This window comes from Tachypleus tridentatus, chromosome 8 (genome assembly GCF_004210375.1).
Source record: "Tachypleus tridentatus isolate NWPU-2018 chromosome 8, ASM421037v1, whole genome shotgun sequence".
NCBI lineage: Eukaryota > Metazoa > Arthropoda > Merostomata > Xiphosura > Limulidae > Tachypleus > Tachypleus tridentatus.
The window spans coordinates 69,513,738-69,523,391 of NC_134832.1; the positions used below are offsets into that span (position 1 = coordinate 69,513,738).

Here is a 9,654-nt window from a genome sequence, read left to right on the forward strand (position 1 = left end):
AATACCCACACGGTGAAACTCAAACACGACAATAATGATGCTTCATAAAAAGTGAAATAAAATACATTTTGAACTCTATGTGGTGCGTAAATGAGTCCAGTGTTTTTAATTAGAAAGTTTCTAGCTAGCATAAATTTCTGCTGTTTAAAATCTTGGCATGACGAAAGGGGTGTTTGAACATCAGATAAGACACATCAAAGTTCTACAGTTATCCAAGCAAAGAAGATTTGGCTAATGCCGGTTTGTTAAACAGCAAAAGAAAATAAGTAAATATACATGTCCCGGCATGGCCAGGTGGTTAAGGCGCTCTGCTCGTAATCCGAAGGTCGTGAGCTCGAATCCCCGTCACACAAGAGTTGGCGGTTGGTGGTGATGACTAGCTGCCTTCCCTCTAGTCTTACATTACTAAATTAGCAGTTGTAGTATATGAAGGGTGGAAGTCCTCACATTATACATCATACGTATATATGTCTCTCTACTACTAAATGGAATGAGTACAACCCAACTTTACGAGGTAATGACTCATAAATAGAGTCATGCAGTACAAATCTATAGAACAAACATTTATTATAGGTTTGGAGACGGCTTGAATGGTAATGAAGAAAATACTCTTATATACCAGCGCAAGTACTAGTCCTCTGGACGAAATTTACGTAAATTCACAATTAATGAAAAGTTATCTAACGACATGAATAATTGTCTCCCTTATATGTGACCAGATCAATGAAAACCATGAGATAAAATACTGATAAAACGCCTTCCTTTACCCGTAGCAGGCTTAGAACCATAATTTGAAACAGCTTCTATCCAAGTGGAACGGTTTTAAAATGGTCATATTAGAAGCATCTTTCATATACTTTCCCAAATGTTAATACAGTAGAAAATATGTAATTTTTACAATTTTGTTGTTCATACATTTCACTTTATACTTTGAGTACATAGATTAACAAGAATATCAGGTTATACTTTTGTTGCTAAACGACATGGCATAAAGTTGTTGTTGTATACCTATAACAAGTCAAGATTCATCCGTAACTGTGTCAATAGCGCAATAACTGTGAAAACACATGACTCATAAACAGAGTCAATAGAGTATAACAATTTCGAAAATGTTTTGAGATAGCTGCAATGATAAAGAAGAAACCTGTATTATATGTACATATCTACACACAACGTCTATCAAGTATCCATTTAAACCGACTACAATTTCCTTCTAAAAATCGATACCATTAAATTTAAACGTTTCTTATAAGGTGGAAGATTAGAGTGTAAAGTTTATAGCCTTAATACGTTATATTTATAACGGTGTCTAAACTTCATGCAGAACACCAGCATGAAAATGTATAGAAAGTAAGTAAATATATGTGACTGAAGGTATGTTACATTCTTGTTATGTTCGTCTATTTGTGCTCTACCCACCACAGCTATCGATAGCCGGTTTCTAGCATTGTGAGTCCCAAACACTCGGTATGAAATGTGATGACATTTCCCGATATCACAATACTTACTTTAGGAAGATGAAAATTCTGGACGTTTTTGGCCCTCTTCTCTTTTACACTTTTACATTTTCTCTTATCGTCTCTATTAACAGACTGGTCTTCATCTTTTTGTGGTACAAGTGAATATTTAATTTTTTTTCTATCATCTTTAGTTGTATGGTCTTCTGTGTTAGCTGATTTTACTGTTTTACATCTACAACAATTGCACTTCCAAATAATGACACTACAAAAGAAAAGCGCTAATAAATAACATGGACGATTTAATTTGACTCTTATTTGTACATCAGTGTTATGTCAATTAAAAATGGAATATAATTATAATCTAGAAATAATAATATTTAACAACGACAGCCACAGGGACGTTCTCTCCCAGTGGAACGTCAGTAAGTGTATGAACATATAACACTAAAATAGGCGGGTTCAGTTCCCCAAGGTGGACATGGCAAGTTGACCCCTGCTGCATCTCTTTGAAATAAAGTTAACAAATGTAAACAGGAATAAAATGTTATAGCTTAAGAGGGATAATTGAATAATTATTATAAATTTCAATTTTAAGACCATATTGAAATAAACTAAAAATCATTAATTAGTTAAAGAACTTTTTTGAATGAAAATGCCTTTTATATTTAACTCAAGTACTCGAATTGTAATAGTTTAGGTTACCCATATTTTACACGTTTCAATTTCAAGTATTTCTACTGACACGCACAGTACCTTATTGTATTTACATATAAAAACAGGTTGAACAATAACATACTTACAAGGAATGTTTTTCATCATAAGAACTTGTATTATTGTAAAAAGTGATCCACAATTTAAGCTTTAAGTGAATCTCCACACTTAAAATACACTTTATTGTAAACTAATGATGCTAATTTCCCCTTATATATTTCTTTTTAATGCAAGCGTTTGTAACCTTTTGATTATTTATCATTCTAATTAAAATAAAGTAACTAATATTTTTATATTTCTCAGCCCCTTTAAATTCATTATTAAGTATATACACACATGGTTCAACTATTAATAACATAGAAATTATATTAAGATCTATTCAACAAAACATAACAAAATACTGTTTTGTTCTTACCTTAAAAAAATTAACAAAAGTGGTATTCCTACTGCAGCAGTTACCAATGGAATCGTATGTTCTAACATGGATGGTGCTGAAATGGAAAAATACAAGTTAAAAAGAAAGTTAGTTAAGTGCAATTTGCTTTTATTATATGATAATATTGGAGGAGGCGACGTTTCATTTGGTATACTTACAGTGAACATAACAAGATAACCACAGCGTTCTGAGTTACTGGAATCGAAGAAGTTCCACTCTTCATTCAAACACGCATAAGTTTAATGCACATGGATAAAACAGTACAGGTAAAGAAGTGTGAAGTATCACTTTAGATTTACTTTCTTCCTTGATAATCCAAGTAAAGGTATTTACTTATCATATCTTATGACAACCAAATACACTGACTGTGTTTTCATATCAAATCAGGATGATCATTTGACGCATCACGTGACTGACCACCATTATAGCAGATATACATATTTGTAACAAGACAAAAGGCAAAAGTAACAAGTTCTCAGACTTCCAAGGATGTATGATTGTCGACACTGACTTACTAGCAATTTGTAAACTGAATACTGTTTATATGTTTCACTATTCAAAGAAATCTGTAATTAGTGTATAAATGAACTACAAACGAAAGAGAATATATTGGAAAACTATCGGTAACAATTCGAAGGGAAAGTACATGGACGGTCTTTTTGTTGTAAACTAATGTAAAACTCTGCTCTAGTCAACCAGTTTTTATAAAATAGTCAAGGTTTAAATAATACAACAATATAGGAGGAGGAAAATACTTATGGCATACAATTACTGGTCCATAAACTTACTTCAGACAACAGAAAAGCTCAAACTGTGAACAGTGAATTAGTGGGAATGATAGACATGGTTTGGTGAATCATGTTTTACCTGAGTTGCTATGAGTGGTGAAATGGTAAGATACTTATTATTTAGAAAAGAAAATAATGTCCACAATGTACTGGAATATTATAAGAGATCGGGTCTTCACACATTACTACATTTTTTACCTTCATGAATAAGGGATTGAAGAAATTTAATGGGAAGAAAGAACAGCACGTGTCAACACAAACATCGTCACAGTAATATTTTTACATCACGACATTTTGTCACCAACCTTTCCACACTTATTATCTCACGTTAAAGGTACGTTTTACGTAATCTTATATGTAGCATAACTTACTTTTCCTTGGAGAAGGAACGTATGTTTCTTCCTCCGTTCCTGGTTGACTTGGATCTAAGAAAAAAGCTTGAAATGTTTACAATGTTAACTTTGACAATTAAAAATAAAATAATGGATGAAGTATATAATAACTAATTTACTGATTAGTTTGTTCGAAACAGTTTTTCCTTTTTCGATTTATTTAAAAATTAAAACTCACAAATACTGATCACACATATAAACGCTTTGAAGGAAAGCACAACTTACAACACAGGCTATGTCTCAGTGTGAGTCCTTCAGGACATTGGTAGTTTTCCCTAGGTTGTACGCATGCTAAAATAAAGTATAAGATGGTTCGTAGTTCAAGTATTGTTGACATAAGAAATAATATTTTTGCACTGTTTATTTGTAATTTAGCACAACACTACATCATGGGCTATCTATGCTCTGCCCATCACGGATATCAAAACCCGGTTTCTAGCATTGGAAGCACGCAAACAGTTTGCTGGGCCACTTGGGGAATTTTTGACCTGATATGACACTTTAGGCTCATAACAAATTATTAACTACTTTTCTTCGTGAAAGCTCATACATTGGAAATTCTGTAAGGTATAAACGAAATCTAACAAATATAGTTGATGGCTTATCTTGCTCTTTATCTATTGTATCGTAAGTCACAGGAGGTTTCAAATCAATGTATTTTCAGAATTAATAATAAATAAGGATTTACAATGCTAAAGTTAAGGGTTCGATTTCCCTCGGTTGGTACAGCGGATATCCCTTTGTAGCTTTCCTATATGAAAAACGCAAATTTTGGTAATTAAAGGCCCGGCATGGCCAGATGTGTTAAGGCATTCGACGTGTAATCTGAGGGTCGCAGGTTCGAATCCCCATCACACCAAACATGTTCGCCCTTTCAGCCGTGGGGGCATTATAACGTGACGGTCAATCCCACTATTCGTTGGTAAAAGAGTAGCCCAAGAGTTGGCGGTGGGTGGTGATGACTAGCTGCCTTCCCTCTAGTCTTACACCCAGATCAGAATTAAAGATATGCTCAGTAACAGATATAGTTAATCAAATAAGCTCTTCAAACTTTCTTATTTCAAATGATAAGAATGTATTGTTTCATCGCTTGGATGTGAAAAGTGGCTAAACAATGTCTCTGAATACCAGAACTTACTGTGTGTTTGTAACAAAAGAAACATTTTTCTGCTATAACACTGTAGCATTTTGTAATTTCAATATTTTCACAGACGATTAAAGAAATCATTCAACACTTTTGATTTTTTAAAATTATTTGTTCCATGTTATGACTTGTAAAGAAAACAACAAAACTTTTCTAATTTCTTACATAAGGTTATCTCGTTTTCTGACTTCACGGAATGTCTAATTTCATTAATTGTGTTATGCTATTGATTAAATTTATTCATATCTATGTATGTATTTAGTTATTGCATATGATAAAATAGGTCCGGCATGGCCAAGCGCGTAAGGCGTGCGACTCGTAAGCCCGCGTCGCGCTAAAACATGCTCGCCCTCCCAGCTGTAGGAGCGTTATAATGTGACGGTCAATCCCACTATTCGTTGGTAAAAGAGTAGCCCAAGAGTTGGCGGTGGGTGGTGATGACTAGCTGCCTTCCCTCTAGTCTTACACTGCTAAATTAGGGACGGCTAGCACAGATAGCCGTCGAGTAGCTATGTGCGAAATTCCAAAACAAACAAACAATATGATAATAATAAATAAAAAATTATTTCGTAATGATAAATTTATATCTGCAGACAAGTTTGATTTTCAACATTTTAACACCTCAGGCTTAACGCGGAAACAATGGCGGTGAGCTGTATGTTGGTAGTTGGAAAGGTGATTTCATGGATTTTGGAAAATTAATGTACAATCATTAAATATAAATCGAACATATAACACTTTACGTAAATTGTAGTAAAAATGGATGGAATCCGATTCATAATTTAAAGTTTTTTTTTAACTTCTAAACACTACCAAAATCGATTCTTATAAGCATTTACCTTCCAAGAAATGAGTGATGAAAATTGGTTTGTGTGCTTTTATCTCCCAGTTTTTTGAGTATTCAATAACGCATTTATACACACCGGTATCAGAAAAATCAAATTTATAAATCATCAAATCACCCGTGGCTTTGTTTACTCGAATTTTATCATCGTCTGTTGCTATTCCACCGTAGGGGCCAAACCAATAATACTGGAAAACATCAATGGTATAAGTTTTGATCCCATAGCTGTCAGGGACACACGGAATCACCTGTGGGGCGCCAAGTATAATACTTTGAGGTTTAACCTTTATGTGTCCAGGCATTGCTATGATTACAGCATATAATGCTATAAATAGCAATGTTTTAAAAAGAACTTCACCATCTCTATGTCTTAAAGTTTGCTCGCAGTAGTAACTTGAACGTTTTCCAAAATGTCTCCTAATTATCTGTGTTGCTAAGATACTGTTTCATTGTTAATATTATAAATATTGTAAGCACGTAAGAACTACAAACAATATATGATAAAAGTTCCGGAGTTCCGGATTAAACGCTAAAAGCTGACAAAGTACAGAAACTAAAACGTGTGAAATTTATGATGAGGCTACAGAAACCACAACTCCATTTTTTACACAGCTTTGATTTGAATTTAAAATAAATAAATTCAAAAACGTGTGAAAAAAACGTCTCGTGTTTACGTTATTTTTATCACAAAATAAGATATTCTTGTTTCACATCATGCTTAGAGGCAACGAAGAAACACCACAACAATATATCATAAAAGTTACGGAGTTACGGATTAAACGCTAAAAGCTGACAAAGTACCGAAACTAAAAGGTGTGAAATTTATGATGAGGCTACAGAAACCACAGTTCCATTTTTAAAGAGCTTTGATTTGAATTTAAAATATACAAAATAAATATGTGTGAAAAACATCTAATGTTTACGTTATTTTATTACAAAATAAGACATTGTTGTTTCACAATAATACTTGCTAAATAATCACAATTATTGTTGTGAAAATAGTTCAAACAACTCGCCTGGCAGGTAAATTACGTATACGGAATTTAAAAAGTTTCTATTCTTCCCTTAAGTTTCCCCAATTTGAGTTAAAATATTAAAAAATAAAAGCAGCATAAACAAACTGTTTACATACTGGTTGGAACAGAATTACAAGAAAAAGAAATTTATTTATTTTCTCCCATGAAGATACCTAGGGGGCTGAATATAAAAAATCGTGGAGTTAATTGCATCACAGGCCTAATATTAATGTGTTCTCACAAGTATAATTAATTGTGAGCACACTCTATCAGTTTAGAAAACGTCTTCACCGTAAATATTGTGCTTATTGTGTTTGGTCGTCGGCAATGGATAGGACAAAGTATAGTTGATATAATATTGTACATGTTTGTTTTTGAAAAATTCGTGAGTGCTTACGAAGCACATGAGGTTGATGTAGCACAGAGTGCCGGTTTTGTAACTGTGGCTGGAGATGCAAGCAACCCTGTTAATGGAATTATCTGCAATTATTCAATGAGAGACTGGTCGTTCTGTGATTCAGTCACTTTCTCTTGAAGTTATTCACCTCATGAACAATCTGAACCTGTTCATTCCGAGAAAGATTTTTATAGCCTTTTTCCACCACAGGATTTTCTCATGTTTCCCTGAACACCTCCTGCAGAGTCAGCTCGGTGTGATATTGCTATTTCAGGTATGATTTCTCAGGTATGTGATGTTTTATCCCTTTTTATGATTTCCTACAATCCTCATCCTTTTTTGTTGTATGATAGTTCTCAGTTCTTCTTTACCATATTTAGTTTTCCCACTTTCTTTGGATATTAGGGTTCATACAAAGCATTTTACTTCATAATTGGTTGAGAGTTCCAGCATGTCTTGCTTCCTATGTGCTGTGGACAGTTTGTTTGACGAACCAACATGTAGCTTATCCGTTGTAAGACTCACAGGTGTTGGAATCTATTTTGCCAACTGGGGAGTACCCCCTGACTTCCAGTGCTTATAACCCATGCCTCTGTATTATCCTTACTTTTGTGGTATTTATCTACCATACATTTACTTTCAGGTACTCTGTATGAAAGTCCTGAGGTATTTGAGGAACAGCCTCTCCTTTGTTACTTCTAAGATAACTCATTTTTCATTCTCTACTCTCACCTTGCATACATAATTTTTCTGTTGTTGAAACATACTGAGTCAAAATGCAGCCTTCTGTCAGATTTATTTGCTGCCCACTTAGGAAATCATGTGTAGCTCTGTTTCTTAGTATATTTTCAAACGTATTCCAGACTCTTTGGAATTGCATGCTGGGAACACCTGCATCAACACTCTACCCTTTCATTTCTGGAAGCACATTTGCCACAGTTGGAATCAAGACAAGCCCTTGTTCCTGTTTCCCATCCTAGTGCTCCCCAGCTTTTACCTGTTCCTCTTTCCAGGTGTTTTTATCAGTGTAGATCATCACAATATCAACAGTACCAGTTGATAACTGGATGGGAGCTCAGTTGTGTGACTTTCTTCCCCTTGGCAGTGTTTCACCACAGATTGGTGGATTATTTGGACATGTCCTATGCTTCCTTTACCTTCCTCTTTTTATCAGAGATATCCATTTCTTTCCTTCCTCAGGATCCCATCAACATCCAGCTTCTGTTGGAGGTAGTTCAAGACCTTCTGTCCAACAGAACATTGAATCTGGAAATCATCTCTTTCACAGTTTCTATTCCAGCTGTTCGTTGTTGTCATTAAAACTGAAGACTGGCTATCTGAATTTGTTTTAACTATTTAATATTATAAAAAATAGTTTTTCATAGTTTAAAACTTTCACATAAAGAGTCACTAAAACAATTAAGTTAAAAGGAAAAGTACTTGTCCTATTAAGTACTCTTCATGATTTACCAGCTGCTGAAAAGCCTTTTTTCTGATTACGATAGAGCCACAATTCAAAGTGATAAGACATGCACTTATTTCACCATTGCCTTTTAAAGTTTAAAAATCGTAAATTTACAATTTATGTTGTCCGTACTTATGAGTTATATACTAATAATTTCATTTTAAAATGTTGTCCATACTTACATTGAACATCACATTTGTAATAATATTGCAGATACTACTTATAATTAGCATGAACAATTATTATGTGACTAACTCATTTTTGTATTAACACTCACAGACTGGAATTAGGCGTAGCCGCTACGGTAAATTTAAGGTACAATATATTACTTCATCGTACAAATATTGCACTGGTTACAATTTACATAATTCAGTATTTCAGTGCCTATGTATACAACAATAAAATTTAAAATTGTATTACATTGATATATTTCATTCTTCTGATCAACTTTCTTTCCTGGTTCGTTTGGTTTTCCTTCGGAGACATCACTTCACTAAAATAAAACTATAAAAACTGTCATTCTTCTGAGTAGTTAGCTATCTGTATGTGTTATCAAGCGACCTCTACAGTTTCGAACAAAGAGTACAACCGAATCTGCAAGAAATTTCTCGTCATATTAAGAAAATAAGAAAGCATACGTTTGTTTATATTCTTACCATTGTTAGTAGAACAGAACATTTTGTAATATCAGTAGTATTATTAGGTTAAAAGGTGAGAAATAGGACTTGATTGATATCATAATAGTTGTCTCCAGATCCTAATATAAGTAATTAATATGATTTTAATCTGTAATTTTTGATATTGCATTCGTTTTAGAACTAACGCTCATACCCACGAAATGTGTAAAGCTAAAATTCAATGTCGGATGCTGATCAAACTCAAAACTAGTAGTAGAGGTAGTTGTAAGTTAATTATTGCAAATACAAATTAAAGTTCTTCAAAGTGTGTATGAGACTGGGATAAATGGCTTATTCTCATTTATTATCTGAGTTCACAATATT

At 33.7% G+C, this 9,654-nt stretch overlaps 1 long non-coding RNA gene across 2 annotated transcripts; it reads right to left on the reverse strand.

Annotated features, from left to right (window-relative positions):
* Positions 1-1,764: 1,764 nt before the first annotated feature.
* LOC143222589 (uncharacterized) lies at positions 1,765-9,191 on the reverse strand. 2 transcript variants are annotated; one of them, XR_013012366.1, is made up of 5 exons: positions 9,074-9,191; positions 4,013-4,078; positions 3,767-3,820; positions 2,587-2,662; positions 1,765-1,964 (listed from the first exon to the last, which is right to left on the reverse strand). It is a non-coding gene; the product is annotated as an uncharacterized LOC143222589 (long non-coding RNA). The 2 variants fall into 2 exon arrangements; XR_013012365.1 differs by lacking the exons at positions 3,767-3,820; positions 4,013-4,078; positions 9,074-9,191 and adding an exon at positions 2,766-2,848.
* Between the last annotated feature and the right edge of the window lie 463 nt (positions 9,192-9,654).